Source organism: Humulus lupulus, chromosome 2, assembly GCF_963169125.1.
Source record: "Humulus lupulus chromosome 2, drHumLupu1.1, whole genome shotgun sequence".
In the NCBI taxonomy this organism is placed as follows: Eukaryota; Viridiplantae; Streptophyta; class Magnoliopsida; order Rosales; family Cannabaceae; genus Humulus; species Humulus lupulus.
The window spans coordinates 128740346-128758995 of NC_084794.1; the positions used below are offsets into that span (position 1 = coordinate 128740346).

The 18650-nt window shown below is 43.0% G+C and overlaps 1 pseudogene; it reads left to right on the plus strand.

The window, feature by feature from the left end:
• Positions 1 to 12784: 12784 nt before the first annotated feature.
• LOC133814715 (uncharacterized) lies at positions 12785 to 15436 on the plus strand (annotated as a pseudogene).
• Positions 15437 to 18650: the final 3214 nt, after the last annotated feature.

Consider the following 18650-nt stretch of genomic DNA (forward strand, 5'->3'; position numbering starts at 1 on the left):
ATATATATATAATATTATATATTAAAAATCAAGAGTAAAATTCATGAATAGAAATGGATAGGTAGGCTTTTGTAGACAAAAAAGAAAAAATAGCAGTAAGTGAAAGGTTGATTCATTTTTATTTTTATTTTTTGGTTGGCTCACCATCAAGGCATCAACGTCAATTTGGTCTCAAAGGCATCAACCTCTCCATCAAGGCGTCAAGATTAAAGTAAGGTATCTATATATATATTTTAATATATATGAAGAACAAAGAAGTGAAATATGAATTTAATTTTTTTTGTCATAGTATTTTATTCTTTCTTATTTCTTGATTTTTTTTTTGCCGTTATTTTTTTATATATGATATATATAATGCTAAAATTACTAGAGAAAAAAAATATGTAATATGTTGTTTAGTGTTCAATGTTCATTCTCCTTTAATACCATTAATCCGTTCTATTATATTTTATTTTTAATTGCTATTTTTAATTGAGATTGTTGACGCGGTTCTTCGCCAACAGATAATTAATAGAATAAGAGAGTGGGATTAGTGCTAAGTAATGAACCGTAACAGACGAATGATCTTAAAATAAAATGGTGACACGAATATCTTTTTAGGTGGTTCGAAGGTTAAAATCCTTCTACTCCACCAGCCAATATTATTGGTACCTTTCTGGTATTCTTTACAGGGTGTTTCTTTACACAATGGAATCCAACCCTTTGCAACTCCTAGGGTCTCCATATTTATAGAAGAGGGCACCTGGGGGTCATCCCGTGACCTTCTTACCCGTAATGTAACTTCTATGACATTCATGATTAATTCCTAAAACCTGACAAATGAAGTGTGGTCTAATCAATAGGTAAGGGGGATAATGGGCCGCAAGGCCCGACCCAGTCGTGGGTGCCTGAACACGCATGTTTATGCTGCGTGTTCGAGAATTCAGGGATATATCAGACACGTGATGTCTGATATATGCACGTTTACATTGCGTGGTTGACTTAATAAGGGGTCACAGATGCCATCTCAAGCTCGTACCTCGAGCTGGATGTCTTCTTAGCCCGCGGTGTCCATACTTCTGACCTGACTCCTTAGTAACCTTAGTAAGCCTTTGGTTACCTCGAGCTAAAGAGGTGGGACCTGGTAACAACAGCTCTGGGTACATGGCATCCACGTGGCTGATATATAATTATGTCATTTCTCAACTCGTTAATAGCCCGTGGATAATTAGGGCGTACATTTGCCCTCCAAGCCTCTGCTCGTGGCACACGACGTCACCTGGGGCCACAGTGGGGGCTTTTAGGCTTCTTTGTGGACTCTTCACATCCCGCCCATTACGCAGGCGTCGAATACGTGGAGCATCATGGTTGGTGACGGTACGTCTTCCGAGAACCGCATTAAATGGCCTAGCCTATACCTGGCCGTCGTTTCGCCTTTCGAGTAGTGATCCTCATATCCTACATCAATGCAATCCAACAGCCCTCCTCATTTGGCCTATTACGTATATAAAAGGGGTGGCCACCTTTCGCATGGGCCACCTATTTATTTGAAAGTTTTCTCATTTCTTCATGTTCTCAGTCTCAAAAAACCCTCTCTTTCTACCGGTTACTGTTCCCAGCGTTCCAGAAGTACAGGCACGAGAGCTCCTTTGAGGCTTTGGCACCAGCAATTTCAGCAGGACTCCAACCCAGACGACCCTTTCAGCCTCATCACAGCAAAACATTCTGTAAGTTCTCTGCTTGTGCATGCTTTAAATTTCTTCTTCACTGTTGCTTAGGTAAATTGTTTCCATAGCCGCATGCAGTATTTTGATGGTTTTTTGTGGGTATGATATGCGTAGGTTTTTATTCTAGGGCATTGACCGTAGAAAAAACCATTTAGGAGTACGACTCAAAGGGTACACCCTCTGGGGAAATTTTTTGGATAGAGTTTTTGTATGCCTGTTTGAAATAACCAGCTTTTAGGGTGCAAAACTGGGTAGCTTAGGGGACACGCTTCACAGACGGTTTTGCACTGTTTGCCTACTGAAACTTTCCTTCCATGGCAAACTTTTACCCTGACCCTCCTGACACACAGATTCCGAGTAATCGGGGATCCGTTGGGAGCACAGGCGCGTGTTCATAGAACCGCGTGGTCTCACTCTCCACAGGTTGAGATTACCTCAGCCCATGTAAAGGAAACACTTCGCGTCAAATTCTTTCTTATGCTTAGGTCGCCCTTTCTAAATTTTCTTCTTTTGTTCGTTAGGCGACCAAATGGGACCAAAGAAGCATGCCCCCAAGAAGACTGCTGGCAGCTCATCCTCTCAGTAAGCCAAAGGAAAGGAGGTGGTCACGGACTCTCCAATCCCCATTTTCAGTCTAGCCATGGAGCAGGAGCTCGAGGTGGGGCCCGATGCTTTCTTCGAGGCCGAGAGGATCGTCTCGAAGGTCACCTCCCAGGGGAAAGTGAATAAGATATTCCTTTCCCACAATATTGAGATTGGGAGGGGTGCCCTAAATGCCCAACCTCCCCTATAAGGTGAGCGGAGCTGCGCGCCGCTCGATGAGGAATACGCGGCCTGGAGCGATGAGCACTTCAAGGCTGGGGCCTTCCTTCTGCTGGACCAGTACTTCGCGGATTTTCTCAATTACGTGAAGCTGGGTCCTTTTCAGCTCCCCCCTAACTCATATTGATTGTTAGCGGGGCAGAAATACCTATTCCTGAAGCAGGAATGGGAGGTCCCCACCCCGGCGGATATCCTATACTTCTTCTGCCTCAAGGCTAGCCCGGAGCAGCGGGGGCGAGGCGACGGGTTGTACTATTTGACCCGTTTTCCAAATTCGGTTGCGGTCATCGAGCTGCCCAGCCACCCCAATGACTTTAAAGACCAGTTCTTTATGTCCAAGGGGTTTCGCAACTGCGAACACCACTATTTCAACCGCCCTCGTAAGTATCTTTTACTCTTAGCTTGTAAGTTGATTACTGATTAGCTTCTTTTATTAGTTCCTGACTTAGAAGCCATCATGCAGCCATTTTCGTGAGGACGGCCAAGTCCGTGACCCTCGGGGGTCAATACGAGACATTGGTGGGGCTGCCCCCCAGCGAAAAGGACTATCTCCAGCTCGTGTCCGACGAGACTATGTTGACGTGCAAGCTAATCTCTCCAGGCCAGACTTTGGCCTTGAGGAGACCGCGGGGCCCTCCTCCAGCTCGCGAGATGGCACCCATCTTTGAGGAGGAGGCCGCGGGAGAGGAAGAGGACGAGGAGGATGAGGTGCCCCTCGTGCGGCGAAAGCGGGCGCTGGAGGTCGCCCAAGAAACAGACGTTGAGAAAGCCCGGTCTGGAGCAGTAGCTGGCCCCTCCGGGCAAGGTAATCCTTATATGTTTAGGGACTTAGATAGGGCCACCGCAGACCCTCGGCTAGCTAGGTTCAATCCCAGCCAGCCCATTCATCGCCATTGAAATGACCCAGATCGTGACATAACCTTACTCCAATGCGTCGACCAGCTCGTGCTGGGGCATGACATGAGCCGCCCTAGGGGTACTGTAGTCGTAGATAATACCCTAGCCTTTAGGTCGTGGCCCTCCCTCCTGGAGGGTGTAGTAGCTCCAGGTCTTAGGCAGTACGTACAAGAGTCTAGTCCGGTGCCAGATTCGGACCCAGAGCCTCTTCCAGCCCGCAAGGTCGTTATCTTAGACTCCCCTGCTGCAGCTCCGGGGCCGGTGGTCGTGACCATAGATTCCTCCTTTAGCTCGGAGGGTAGGATCCCTTTCAATACATGAGTTCTGTTTTCCCTTTTATTTTTGTTGCTTTATACAAACATTTTTACATGTATTCTAATGCTGTCTTTGCTTCTACAGAGGAGATGTCTCAGCCCGGGAACAACGATTTGCGAGTTATGTTCCCTAGAGGGAACCCTTCTTCCGGGGCCCCCGGGCCCATGGTAAAATTGCTCCGGTTGGCGAAGAAAGCCCTCGGGACTAGCTCCAAGTCCCCTGCAAAGCGGAAAAACCAAGCCCCGGCTGCCCAGGAGAAAGTGCCTCCACCCCCACCTGCAATGGAGAAGATGCCCCCACCTCCTCCGCGAGCTCCAGCCTTTGTTCGAGAAAGGGAGATGCCCTCTGTGACCTTGTCGACCACAACCCCCAAGGTGCGCGTTCCAGTGAATCCTCAGGCTTTGGAGAAGATCCCCGATGTCTTTTGAAGGACGGTCTACGAGACGGCGAGCTACACCATGGACCATTATTACAATGCCATCGAGAGGGACCTGTGGGTGATCGAGACAAGGAGCCCGGAGAACGTGATGGAGTCTTCGCTAGGGATGGCTCTCACGGTAAGTTGGCCTTGCCATTTGTGTTCCTTGCTCATATGCTTCACATGTTTGTTGTTTTTTTTCTAAGGCAGTTGCCTTATTATCGTTTGGTCTTGCAGGGTGCCTTGGCTCTCCACTGGAGCATATCCCGATCTAGGGCCAGCCTTGAGGACATGAGGGGTGATCACCAGACTACTTTGGCCACCCTTAAGAGTGCCCAAAAGCATGAACATGATGCCAAGGATGCCCTGGCGACCGTGCAGGCTGACCTGGACGCATCTCGACCTAAGCTGCAGGAGGCCGAGGCTACCAAGGCTGCACTAGCCGCTGCAAGGACTGAGCTCGAGGAGGCCAGGGCCGCTCGGGCTGCCCTGGACACTGCGAAATTCGAGGCCGAGGAGGCCAAGGCTGCCCTGGCGACGAAGAGGGCAGCTTCCAGCTCCTCCATGGAGGCAATGCTGTACCACTGCTGGGTCTTCAACCCGGATGGTGACTTCTCCTTTCTGGGGGCGGATGCATGGGAATCCTTTCTAGAGAAGTTCAAAGCTCGACTTCAGCAAGAGGCGCCCTCCAAGACCGGGGAGACTTCCACAGTCGCCGAGCAGGAGGGCGAGGTGGTGACCTCATCGGAGCAGCCTGGCGGGCCTAGGACTTCTCTCCTCTTTTTACCATTCAAACATTTTTTTTAACTTTGTATTGTGAGGTTTTCTAACCTCGAGACAATTGGTTTTATCAACTTTATTCTTAATTGATTTACATCCTTTCGCCTCTATCTCATTTCTCTTTTAATACTCTTAGTTTCTGTTGGTGCTGTGATTGACTTTTTATGCTTTTCTACGAAAAAACATGCTAATTAATTTTGAACCAACTTCTAAGATAAGTCCTGGTTGTATCCTGGACATTAAATTAAAAACTTAGTTCGTGTTAATTTTTTATTAATATCTCGTGCTTTTTAAGAAAAACAACGATCAATCAATTTGAATTAACTTCTAAGTTTTAGGACCTGGTTATATCTAGGACGTTAATTTGAAAACTTAGTTTGCGTTAATTTTTTATTAATATCTCGTGCTTTTTAAGAAAAACAACGATCAATCAATTTGAATTAACTTCTAAGTTTTAGGACCTAGTTACATCCAGGACGTTAATTTGAAAACTTAGTTCGCGTTAATTCTTGATTAATATCTTGTGCTTTTTAAGAAAAACACTGATCAATCAATTTGAATTAACTGCCAAGTTTTAGGATGACCCGGTTATATCTAGGATACGACTTAGTTCGCGTTAATCCTTGATTAATATCTTGTGCTTTTTAAGAAAAACACCGATCAATCAATTTGAATTAACTGCCAAGTTTTAGGATGACCCGGTTATATCCAGGATACGACTTAGTTCGCGTTAATCCTTTATCAATGTTCCTTCCTTTATGACCTCAATTATTTGATATGGCCCTTCCCAGTTCGATCCCAATACTCCGTCTTTGGGATCTTTACTGGCTAATAAGATTCTCCTGAGGACCAGGTCGCCAATGCTAAAGGCACGTTTTCTGACCTTTGAGTTGAAATAACGAGTGATCTTTTGCTGATAATGCGCGAGCTGGAGATGTGAATCTTCTCTTCTTTCATCAATCAGGTCGAGGGACACACAGAGCAGTTCATGATTGCGGTCCTGGTCATACACCTGGACTCTATGCGAGGCTACCTTTACCTCGACAGGAAGGACCACCTCACTCCCGAAAGCTAGGGACAAAGGAGTATGACCTGTCGGAGTTCGATGTGAGGTCCGGTATGCCCACAGTACCTGGGGGAGCTGTTCTGGCCAAACCCCCTTGGCTTCGTCCAGTCTCTTCCTAAGGCTTGCCTTTAGCGTCTTATTGATGGCCTCGACCTGCCCATTTGCCTGGGGATAGGCCACGAAGGAGAAGCTCTTTACAATGTCGTGCCTCTCACAGAATTCGGTGAAGAGGTCGTTGTCGAACTGCGTTCCATTGTCTGATACGATCTTTTTTGGCAGCCAGAACCGACAGATAATGCTTTTGACAATGAAGTCGAGGACTCTCTTTGAAGTGATTGTTGCCAAGGATTCTGCCTCTGCCCATTTGGATAAGTAGTCGATAGCCACCACTGCGTAATGGACCCCTCCCTTTCCAGTAGGGAGGGCGCCAACCAAGTCGATTCCCCAGACCGCGAATGGCCACGAGGGCGAGATCATCTTCAGCTCGACTGGGGGAGCTCGGGCAACAGTGGAAAATCGCTAGCACTTGTCACATTTCTTGACGTAAGAGATCGAGTCCTTTGACAGAGTGGGCCAGTAATATCCTTGCCTTAAGACCTTCAGGGCCAAGCTTTTCCCCCCAGTGTGATCTCCGCAAAAACCCTCATGCACTTCTTGTAAAATGGTCTTTGCTTCGCCTGGCAGAACACACCGTAAGAGGGGTAGAGAGTGCCCACGCTGGTATAGCATCCCATCTCCCACTGTATACCTTGGAGCCTGGTAAAGTATCCGCCTTGCGTTGCTACACCCTTCAGGTAACTTTCCTTCGGTGAGATACTCGAAGATGGGGGTCATCCAGGTCGGTCTGGCATCGATCATCTCGACCTCCGCCGCGACTTCTATGCTTGGTTTCTCCAAGAACTCTACCAGTACCAACCCCAAAGTCTCCGTCTCCCCGGAGGTAGTGAGCTTTGCGAGGGCGTCTGCATTGGCATTCTGGTCCTGAGGTATCTGTTCAATTGAGCCTCGTTCAAATGCAGACAGCTCGAATTTTACCTTGGCTAAGTAAACAGCCATCTAGGTTCCCCGTGCTTGGTATTCACCTAGCACCTAGTTTACCATGAGCTTGGAATCGCTGAAACACTGAACGGAGCTCGCCTTCAGCTCCTGGGCCACCCTTATCCCGGCCAACAGAGCTTCGTATTCGGCCTCGTTGTTGGATGCCTTGAATCCGAATCTCAGCACCGATTGGAATCTATGTCCTTCTGGGGATATCAAAATGATTCCAGCCCCGGAGCCGTTCTCATTAGATGAGCCATCTACGAAGACCTTCCATGACGCTTGGACCGAGGTGGCCTGGGGTGAATCTTCCACATGATCTTCTTGGAATCCTGTGCACTCTGCCACAAAATCAGCCAGGGCCTGGCTTTTTATTGCAGTTCGCAGAGTGTACAAAATTTTGAACTGGCTGAGCTCAATAGCCCACTTCAACAGACGTCCCGATGCTTCAGGTTTTTGCAAAACCTGCCTTAAAGGTTGATCGGTTATGACATGTAATGAGTGGGACTGGAAATACGGTCTGAGCTTTCGGGAGGCCGTAATGAGACAGAAAGCCATCTTTTCCATCATCGGATATCAGGACTCAGCTCCGAGAAGCCTCTTGCTGATGTAATAGACTGGTTTTTGAACCCGGTCTTCTTCTCGAACCAATACGGCACTAGCCGCATCTTCTGTGATAGCCAGGTAAAGGAAAATAGGCTCTCTTGCCGTTGGTTTGGATAATACGGGCGGCTCGACTAAATGTGCTTTTAGGTTGAGGAAGGCACGTTTGCACTCCTCGGTCCATTCAAACTTCTTATTCCCCCGGAGCAGGTTGTAGAATGGCAGACATTTGTCGGTAGACTTAGAGATAAACCGATTGAGGGCCGCCACCCTTCTTGTTAGGCCTTGAACGTCCTTTCACGACCGAGGTGAGGGCAGCTCTTGCAACGACCTGATCTTATCAGGGTTCGCCTCGATTCCTCTGGTGTTAACAATGAAACCCAAGAATTTTCCAGAAGCGACCCCGAAAGTGCACTTCTGCGGGTTAAGCCTCATGCCGTATTCTCTCAGTATCTTGAAGCATTCTCCCAGGTCGGAAACATGGTTATTGGCAGCCTTCGACTTGACCATCATGTCATCGATGTACACTTCCATGTTCTTCCCGATCTGGTTGGCAAACATCTTGTTCACCAATCTCTGGTATGTAGCCCCGACGTTCTTTAGCCCGAACGACATGACCTTGTAACAATAGACGTTAGTTGGAGTCATGAAGTTAGTGTGATCCTGATCCGCTAGGTTCATGGTGATCTGATTATAGCTCGAGTATGCGTCCATAAAGGACATGAGCTCGTGCCCCGCCGTGGCGTCTACCAATTGGTTGATCCTTGGCAAGAGAAAATAGTCTTTGGGGCAAGCTTTGTTCAGATCGGAGAAGTCAATGCAGGTCCGCCATTTCCCGTTGGGCTTCGGGACCAACACAGGATTAGCGACCCAGACCGGGAACTTAGCTTCGCGGATAAAGCCACACTTTTTGAGCCGGGCTACTTACTCTTCTAGGGCTTCAGCTCGGGTTGTTCCTAGGCGCCTCTGTTTCTGGGATTTTGCTGGCACGCTCTTATCCAAATGGAGGGTGTGCATGATGACACTCGGGTTAATTCCCACCATGTCCTCGTGAGACCATGCGAACACGTCCAGATTCTCCTGCAGGAAATTGATCAGCTCCGCCTTCCTTTTGTCACAGAGGTTTTTCCCGAGCTTAACCATCCACGAGGGATTCTGTTGATCGATATTTACCTCCTCGAGCTCTTCAATAGCTTGGAGCTCGGACTTATCGTCGCCTATTATGGGGTCGATATCATCACTTAAGATGATAACTTCCCCTCCGGCACTCTGAGGTTTTTCAATCTCAGGATTAGGCAAAGGTTCCTGAGATTCCTCGTTTCCACTCTGGACGGTCATCGTTAACTGCCCGGGTTTTACTTTTTCCTTCATGGAAATGATGTAGCATTCCCTGGTAGCAAGTTGATCGCCACGGACCGTGCATATCCCCATGGAAGAGGGGAATTTCAGTGCAAGGTGGCGGATGGAGGTAACGGCTTCAAACGCTATAAGTGTAGGTCAACCCAAAATGGCATTGTATGCGGCGGGACAATTGATGATCACAAACTCGAGGAGTTTCGAGACTGTCCGAGGTCCCTCTCCCAAGTTGATCACCAACTCGATCGTTCCTATTGCCGCCGATCCTTCTCCAGAGAATCCATAAAGCATCATGGAGGTTGCTTTCAGCTGGGTGACAGACAAACCCATCTTCTCTAGCGTGGACCAGAACAGTAGGTTTACCGAGCTTCCATTATCGACCAGTACTCTCCTAACCCTCCGATTAGCGAGCTGCACTGTTACGACTAGAGGGTCGTTATGAGGGAACTGGACGTGGTTGGCATCTTCTTCAGTAAATATGATTGGTTGCCTCTCCAACTGCTGCTGCTTTGGTAGATGCTGCTCGGTGACAAACTCCACTCCATTATGAGCTTTAAGTTCGTTGACGTATCTCTTTTGGGCACCTCTGCTTGTGCCAGCCAAATGAGGACCTCAAGAGATCGTGGAGATCTCTCCTCCTATCATGGGAGGAGGGACGTCCTGATCTACCCGACACCCGGGCTGACTGACCGGGACTTCTGTAGCTGGATGGCCTACGGGAACTCTATTCCGCGCATACTGAGCCAATGGTCTGACCCTGATGAGAGTTTCAATCTCATCCTTCAGGTGCCTACAATCATCGGTATTGTGGCCAATGTCGTTGTGGAACCGACAGAACCTAGAAGGGTCTCGCTTTCCCTTCTAGTGCTTTAACGGCTCCAGCTTCTTCCAGGGGAGGCGAGCAGAATTTGCTAGGAAGATGTTCTCCCTAGAGTGGGTGAGCTCCGTATAAGTCGCGTAGACCGTCTTAAATTTTTCTACGTATTTGTTCTTCTTTGGGCCGTGCTGGTTGCCCTCGATGTTCCCCTTTCTCTTGCCTCCACCAAACCGGTTATTCTGCGTAACGGTCTGGGTCGCTGTCACGACCTCCACTCCCACTCCAGCGGGTTGTTCAGGGACCTGGCAGGTTCCTGCGGCTGAGGCTTGCGCCTCCTCCAGGTTGATCCATCCCTGGGCCCTATTTAGGAATTCATTTGCGGTGCTGACTCCCTTCCTTTGTATCTCATTCCAGAGTCCCCCCCCCCCCGACGAGGATTCCAGCCCTCAAAGCCATGAGCTTGGAGCTATCATCTGCGTCGCTGGCCCGAGTAGCGACGTTCGCGAATCTGCTCAGGTAAGCCTTCAGAGGCTCGTCGAGTTGCTGCCTTATGTTTGCCAGGGTGTCGGCCTTGACGCGGGCAGCCTGGGAAGCTCGGAATGCTCTCTTGAAGTCAATAGAGAAGGTTTTCCACGAGCTGATTGACTGTTTTTTTTTCTCTGTTTGAACCACTGTCTGCCCGACCCAGTCAAGGTGGAGGGACATATTAAACATCTCAGCTCGGGGCCAATGTTGTGGGCCATCATCAAGGTATTGAACATACCCAGATGATCTGATAGATCCCCGTGTCCATTGAATTTGGACAAGTGCGACATACGGAATCTAGGTGGATACGCCGTCGCTGCTATGTTGGGGGCGAAGAGCTCAAGTTCGTCCCCTGAATCATATTCGTCTTTTTCTTTTTCTGATAGGAGCTTCCTCATCAGCTCCTCCATCTGAGCCAGGCGCTCAAGGGTTTTGTCCTGATTTCTTTGGTTGTTCCGGGGCTGTTCAACAGCTCCGGATCCATTGTACATGTTTGGCGGGTTATTGCCCCTCCTATCTTGAGATAGGTTATATGGGACATTCCCGCTGTCGGGTACCTCGGACAGGTATTCCCTTTGGCGAGCACGGCTGCCGTTTCCCACCAGGTCTCCTCTTTGAGAGTTTAGACGATCTCGGAGGTCGTCCCTCTGGGCGGCTTGAGGACTCTGCGCCGAGATCAAGCGTTGGCGCAGGTCTCCGCCAGAAAGGACACTTCAACAGCTTCCGGTCCAATAGCTCCCATTTGAGAAGCTTGGAGCCCGCCTCTGGGGATGAGGATTCAGGACTTCTCTGGTCGTCCTGCTACGATGGGAAGGCCCTACGGAAGGTGGATTCCTCCTACCGCTCCCATGAGCTGGAATATCTCTAACTGGCTGAGGAGGAGACGGATATCTTATCAGTGAAGGAGGATGCCTCACCGGGGATGCAATCCTGGTCCCGTCAGGGCAGATTAGGTTAGGTCAGGGCTACTCAGCTCTACCAACCCCGGATCCTGCGCTCGGCGGTCTGAGCGGGGTGCAGGACGGCTGGCCGGGATGGGATGTCGCTATGAGCCCTCCCCAGATCTCCTTCGCAAATTCCCTCGAGCCCTCCTGGGCGCACTCGAGGGTGGAAGTGAGCTGGGAGTTAAAGTTTGGATCGATCGGCTATACTGTTGCTCGGCCCTAGGTAGTTCTTCAAAGGTGGTCTCTCGGTGGTGCGATGTGGGAGTAGATTTGGACGTTAGGGGTCTGGCCGAGCGGCTAGGCCTGGACCGATTACCCCAGCGGAACTTATGAGTCTCGCCTTGCCTCCTTCTGACGTTAGCGTCGGTTGTAAGAGGGGGTAGTCGAGCCAAAACCTCTTGAATCTACTGGTTAGCTTTCACCAGCTGACTCCTTAGCTGTGCATTCTCCATTTCTACCGCCGTGTAGAAATCTAGGTTTGGATTAGGTGGCCAGGGAGCCGAACTTCCAGTGTCATCTTGGCCTATTGGCTGCTTGCCCGGCCGCTGTTGAACCTCAGGGTTCTAATTATCGGAGATGGCGACATGATGGGCCTCTTGCCCCTCACGTTGGTCCGCCTCGTTACCATGTCTTGAGCGAGTGACCACCATGGTTGGGTATTCGCGATAAAACTAATCTAACAAGCTCTCAATGAAAGCACCAAACTGTTGACGTGGTTCTTCGCCAACAGATAATTAATAGAATAAGAGAGTGGGATTAGTGCAAAGTAATGAACCGTAACAGGCGAATGATCTTAAAATAAAATGGTGACACGAATATCTTTTTAGGTGGTTCGGAGGCTAAAATCCAGTCGTGGGTGCCTGAACACGCACGTTTATGCTGTGTGTCCGAGAATTCAAGGATATATCAGACACGTGATGTCTGATATATGCACGTTTACATTGCGTGGTTGACTTAATAAGGGGTCACAGATGCCAACTCAAGCTCGTACCTCGAGCTGGATGTCTTCTTAGCCCATGGTGTCCATATTTCTGACCTGACTCCTTAGTAACCTTAGTAAGCCTTTGGTTACCTTGAGCTAAAGAGGTGGGACCTGGTAACAGCAGCTCCGGGTACATGGCATCCACGTGGCTGATATATAATTATGCCATTTCTCAGCTCGCTAATAGCCCGTGGATAATTAGGGCGTACAGAGATTAATCACTAATTTTTATTTAATTATTAATTAATCACTACTTATTAGTACTACTTTTTTTTATTGTTGTAGAAATATCACTGCATTGATCAGAAAATTAATTGAAAAGGGTATTGGGCAATTGGCGACTCTAAATTTGTGACAGTGAATTTTTTCAATTTGAAGCTTTTAAACTTTGAAGATGGAATTAGCAGCGAATACCAGGTTCTTTTGTTCCTTTTTTCACTTCTAACTTAATAAATTATTACTATATTGATTGTTCTTTGAAACATTATATTAGTTCTTGTGTTTTTTTTTTCACCATGCCTCCTAATATTAGAAAGCATGAGTCTGGGTATGAAAAACGTAAAAAAAGAAAAAAAATTGAGGAGTTAACTCAATCTCAAAGAGGATCTCTTGTTAAATTTATTATAAAAGAACCACAAGTTTCTTTAGAAAATCATAATTATGACATTGTTGATGTTGAAATTCCTGAAAACATGGTTCCTAATGAGAATGTTAGTATTGAGAATCAAACTGAAAGTGTTGATGTGGAAAATAGAGGTGACGTGCCTATTGAAAATGATAATGTGAAAAATAATAGTGACGTGCCCATTGAAAATGATAATATGGAAAATCAAAATTCTAATACTAAAAATAGTGATGATGATCATTTGAATAATTCACTTGAAAATGAAGATGTTTTAGAGGATAATGATAATAACAATGCAAAACAATCAAACCCATTTGAACATTTGCTTGATATATTTGATCCAAGAAATTGGGATGCTCTTGATTCAAAAATGATTGATTTATTAGAGATGAAGGGTCCAAAAGGAGATTGTTCTATTATGAGTGGTTCTAAAGCTAAATTTTCTAGACGATTCACTGCTAATTTGTATACTAGAGTTTTATCAAATGGAGATAAGTGTGATCGAGATTGGCTTGTTTATTCAAAAGAGTTAGATAGAGTATTTTGTTTTTGTTGCAAAGTTTTTAAATGTGGGATTGGTAGAGGCATATTAACAAATGAAGGCTTTAGTGATTGGGCACATATTGGTGAAAGACTTAAAGAGCATGAAATCAGTATGGAACATGTTAAAAATATGACCACTTGGTATGAATTGCGTCTAAGGCTCAAAAAGAATCAAACGATTGATAAAGCTACTTAAAGACTAATTGAAAAAGAAAAAGATCATTGGAAAAAAGTTTTACTAAGAATTATTTTAATAGTGAAATTTCTTGCTAAACATAACTTGGCATTTCGTGGTTCTAATGAGAAATTGTATCAAAATAGTAATGGAAATTTTTTGGGCTTAATTGAAATGTTGGCAGAGTTTGACCCTATTATCCAAGAACATGTTAAACACATTACAAATGATGATATTCATATTCATTATCTTGGACATAACATCCAAAATGAGTTAATACTTGTGCTTGCTTCTGTAATTAAAACTGAAATCATTAAAAAAGTTAAACAAGCAAAGTATTTTTCTGTGATACTTGATTGTACTCCTGACATTAGTCATCAAGAGCAGATGTCCTTGATATTGAGATATGTGGATGTTTCTTCACATTTTGTTAGCATTGAAGAGTCATTTTTAGGATTTTTAAATGTGAATGATACAACTGGTCAAGGACTTTTTGATGTTCTACAAAATGAGTTGAAAAAACTTAATCTTGACATATTTGATGTGCGGGGACAAGGTTATGATAATGGGTCAAATATGAAAGGAAAACATCAAGGTGTACAAAAGAAATTTTTAGACATAAATCCAAGAGCCTTTTATACTCCTAGTGGTTGTCATAGTCTTAATTTGACACTATGTGACATGGCTGAATCATGTAGTAAAGCTAGAGATTTTTTTGGAGTTATTCAGCGTATTTATACGATTTTTGCCAATTCTACTAAGAGATGGCAAATTTTGAAAGATAATGTGAAAGGATTGACTCCAAAATCATTGGTATCCACTCGTTGGGAGAGTCGTGTAGATAGTGTTAAAGCTATAAGATCTCAAATGTCAGATTTTAGAGAAGCTTTACTTGAAGTGTCAGAAAAGGATGAACTTGATTCTAAAATAAGAAGTGAAGCAAAATCCTTAGCAACAAATGAGCTTGGTGATTTTGAGTTTTTAATAGCAATTATTATTTGGTTTGAAATATTATTTTCTATTAATTTAGTTAGCAAGCTTTTACAATCAAAGGATATGCTTATTGATGTTGCTATGGAAAAAATAAAAGGGTTAATTTCTTTTTTCGTGGGATATAGAGAAACAGGTTTTTATAACGCATTGAATAATGCTAAGGAAATTGCTATTGAAATGAATATTGATCCAGTTTTTCCTCAAAGGCGCACAATTCGAAGAAAAAGACAATTTGATGAGAATTTGAATACATCTGTTGAGTTATCTGGAGAGGAATCTTTTAGAGTTAATTATTTTCCTTACCTTGTTGATCAAGTCATTGTTTCTCTTACTAAGCGATTTGAACAATATCAAGAATAGGAAAATATTTTTGGTTTCGTGTTTACTTCTGACAAGCTCCAATCATTAGACAATGCAAGTTTGAAGTCTTGTTGTAGTCATTTTGAAAAGGCATTAAAACATAATGAACATTATGATATTGATGGGAATGAATTATATGTGGAGTTAAAGTTATTAAGAGAAATCTTGCCTAGGAAAAAAATGAGAGCTATTGATATATTAAAGTTTTTGGAAGGCTTAGATTGTTTTCCTAATACAGTTATTGCGTATAGAATTTTGTTGACTATTCCCGTGACAGTTGCTTCTGCAGAAAGAAGTTTTTCAAAATTGAAGTTGTTGAAGTCCTACTTGCGGTCTACCATGTTACAAGAAAGGCTTAATGGATTAGCATTGATCGCGATTGAAAATGATATTTTAGAGACTGTAAAATATGAAGAGTTGGTTGATGAATTTGCTTCAAAAAGTGTGCGAAGGATGGCTCTTTTTAAGTAGAAGGTTGATATTAGCTTAAAGTTTGTAATGGGATAAATAACAATTTTAATAAAATAGTTTGAATTTTTGGTGCTTAATTTTGTAAAATATATAATCGTAACAATAATATTTGAAAATATTATTAGTTTTTAGTTAAACTTTTTTTTTGTTAGGGGCCCAAATTTTTAGATTAGAACAGGGTCTCCAAAATATTTAAGACGGCCCTGTTGTTCTTGGTCGCAAAAGAAACTACATTCATGCATACTCATATTTCATTTGTTTAATTTTCTCTATGTGAACACAAGACTCTCTAGAACCTTCCCCTTAATTGCTAGAATTCTCTAAACAAGGAAACATCCTCTTCCCAGAATTTAGTCTTGGTTCAAGTCTACTCTCTTGTATGCTTATCTCACTTGTTATGCACTTGCACACACACAACTATGCATGTTCACTTACTTGCCATGCACCCACACACGCACAATCAAACACACTTGCACTAAAAATCAAACAATAAAACTAAAATAATTAAATCAAACAATTATTCAACTTAACATTTAAATAAACAAAATAAAAAAATTGATCAAACAATAAATTAAAAAAAAGTTGTGCACTACATATTAAATATCCAAATGAAGTTGACTACAGAGGTTGAACAATAGGGGATAGGTCCTAAATATAATTTTCGTATAATATAACATTATTATATGCTTCAAATATTGTTATTATTTTAATTTGAGTAAATATTTTTTTATTTCAATAAAAATACATAATTTATTATTGATTTTTTTAATTTAAATAATTATTTATTAATATCTTTATTAGAGATTGTGCTTGTAGAATTTAATATTGTTATTCTCATGTCATGTCATGTGTTGTGCTCGTGTTATGTTGGTTTAAACATCAACAAAACTAGTTTAGGCCATTTCCAAATAACTTCATTTATAATCAACGTTAACTTCATTTATTTCACCTTTTTCACTTTAAATTAATATTTCATCTTGAATTACTACTTCAAAATTCACTAAAAAAATATTATATTTTAATCTTAATAAATAATTTAACTAATTAATAAATATTAATTTTATACATTAATGCTAATATATAATTATATAACACTAATTAGTAAAAAAAAAAACTATTAATGGACTTAACTTAAATTGCTACATTATGAAAATTAAACATTACATTTAAAAAATAATAAATATTACATCTAAATTAAAAAAAAATGAAAAGTACACTAATAATTATACACTAATTTTGCAAATTAGTATATTCCTCCCACAAATAATCAATTAGTGCATTTTGAAGTGTAAAGTGAGCTTCTCTATCTTTGATCTGTTTGTATCAATTAAGAAATTCTTAAAATTTAGTATTCTCATCTACCAGCTCAATATTAGTTATTGGCACTTCCATCCATTCATTGATTGGTGTATTAATATCATGTTCATCTTCGATTATCATATTGCTCATAATAATGCACACAGTCATTATATCGTGTAACACATGTTTATTCCAAAATCGTGACAGTCCAACAACAATTGTGAAACGCGATTGAAGAACTCCAAATGCACGTTCTACATCTTTCTGACATGATTCTTGTTTCATCGAAAAATATTTATTTTTAGTGCCCCGTGGATCATGGATAGTTTGTACAAGAATAGACCATTTCAGGTATGTATTATCAGCAAAATAATAACTCGTGTTATATTCTTTTCCTTGAATAACATAATGAGCAGGAGGAGCAATACCTGAATTGAGATTGGAAAAGAGATGGGATGCCTCCAACACATTAATGTCATTATTGGAACCTGGTTAACCAAAATGTGCATGTCATATCCATCGGTGATAATCATCTACAACTTCGAGAATTATAGTTGGGTGCCAACTTCGGCCAGCATAATGTTCTACCCAAGCTGTTGGATAATTTTTCCACTTCCAGTGCATGCAATGCCTATAGTCGCCTGATAACTGTTGTAAGAAAATTCTATTAATGAAAGATACCTGCTCCATGATCTTGAGAAGTCTAGTGCACATGCCATCAGCATATCTTCTAATGTTTGTATGGTACGTACTTATTGACCATCGGTTCGAGGGTGAAATGTCGTACTTAACTTTAACTTAGTGCCCATTGCACGTTGTAGACTTTCCCAGAAATTTGAAGTAAAAATTGATCCTCTATCAGAGACTGTCCTCTTTGGAACTCCATGTAGTCTTACTATCTCTACCACGTAAAGCTCTGTGTATTGCTCTGCATTGTAAACTATTCCTACTGGCTTGTAAGTCTGTCTATAATCACCCACACAGAGTTATGTTGCTTGGTGGTCTTTGGTAATCTCGTCACGAAGTCCATTTCTATATCTTCCCATTTCAATTGGGGAATCTCTAACGGTTGTAATGTTCCAGCGGGTCTCTGATGTTCGGCCTTAATTTGTTGACATGTAAGGCATTTGCTACAAATTCTTCTATGTCCAAGTATGGTATCAACTTCTCCAAGATCTTTCATCATGAAGGTTGATGATAAAAACCTCTTCGTTTCTTCTATTCCTTTCATGCTATTACTTAGAATAAGCATGTCATCCACATATGAGCAAACAATGATCACATATCCCTTACAAATTTTGGAATACAAACACTTGTCTCCATTGTTATGTCTAAACCCATTAGACATGATGGTTTGATCAAATTTCTCATGCCATTGCTTAGGAGCTTGTTTCAATCCATATAAGGATTTTACAAGTCTACAAACTTTATGTTCATATTTTGGTAGGACAAACCCTTCGGGTTGTTCCATATAGACCTCCTCATTGAGGTCACCATTAAGGAATGTCGTTTTGACATCCATTTGATGAACATACAAGTTGTGTATAGAAGCTAAAGCGAACAAAATTCTTATAGAAGTTGTTCTTGCAATAGGCGCATAGGTATCGAAATAATCGATACCCTCTTTTTGCCTAAACCCTTTAGCTACTAATCTAGCTTTAAAGGTTTGGATAATGCCATCAGTGTGATATTTTCTCCTAAATACCCACTTACACCCAATTGGCTTAGACCCCGGTGGGAGGTCTACCAATTCCCAAGTGTTATTGGAAAGAATGGAATCCATCTCATCATTGATGGCTTCTTTCCAAAATGCACTATCTCTCGATTGCATAGCTTCTCTATAAGTCTTAGGATCATCCTCAATGAGAAGTACAATAGGAATTTTCCTAATGACTTCCTCTCTATTTCCTTCTAC